Raw genomic sequence first — 920 nt, 5'->3', positions numbered from 1 at the left:
CTAGACGACACGGGGAAAGTTTATGACATGCGACAGTAATATGTTCAGCATGTGGGAGGATCAGTGCTACGCGTAACGGGTGCAGGGTTTTCTTTTTTAAAATTTTTTTTTTTTTTTAAATTTTTAATTTTATTTTTTTTTTATTTTTAAATTTTATTTTTATTTTTAAATTTTATTTCTATTTCTTTTTTTTCCCCCTTTATTTTAATTTTTTTTTTTTAAAAACTTTTTTTTTTTTTTTAAAATTTTTTTTTTTTTTTTTAATTATTTTTTTTTTTTTTTCCCCCTTTTTTATTTTTTTTTTTTTTTCCCCTTTTTTTTTTTTTTTTTTAAAAATTAAATTTTTTTTAAATTTTTTTAAAAAATTTTTTTTTTTTTGGGGGTTTTTTTTTTTTTTAAATTTTTGGGGGTTTTTTTTTTTTTTTTTGGGGGGTTTTTTTTTTTTTTGGGTTTTTTTTTTTTTTTTTGGGGGTTTTTTTTTTTTTTTTGGGGGTTTTTTTTATTTTGACATATTTTGGCATACTATATTTATGACTTTTTTTTTTTGGGGGTTTTTTTTTTTTTTTTGGGGGTTTTTTTTTTATTTTGACATATTTTGGCATACTATACTATGACTTTTTTTTTGGGCATACTATATATTGACTTTATTTTGACAGATTTTGGCATACTATACTATGCCCTTTATTTTTTTGGGGGTTTTTTTTATTTTGACATATTTTGGCATACTATACTATGCCCTTTTATTTTGACATTTTTTTTAAAAATTAAATTTTTTTTTTTTTTTTCCCCTTTTTTTTTTTTTTTTTTTAAAAATTAAATTTTTTTTTTTTTTTTCCCCCTTTTTTTTTTTTTTTTTTTTCCCCTTTTTTTTTTTTTTTTTTTAAAAATTAAATTTTTTTTTTTTTTTTCCCCTTTTTTTT

This window comes from Pseudoliparis swirei, chromosome 14, assembly GCF_029220125.1.
Source record: "Pseudoliparis swirei isolate HS2019 ecotype Mariana Trench chromosome 14, NWPU_hadal_v1, whole genome shotgun sequence".
Taxonomy (NCBI): Eukaryota; Metazoa; Chordata; class Actinopteri; order Perciformes; family Liparidae; genus Pseudoliparis; species Pseudoliparis swirei.
The sequence above is the reverse complement of the archived record's forward strand: the minus strand, read 5'-3'. Positions refer to the sequence as shown.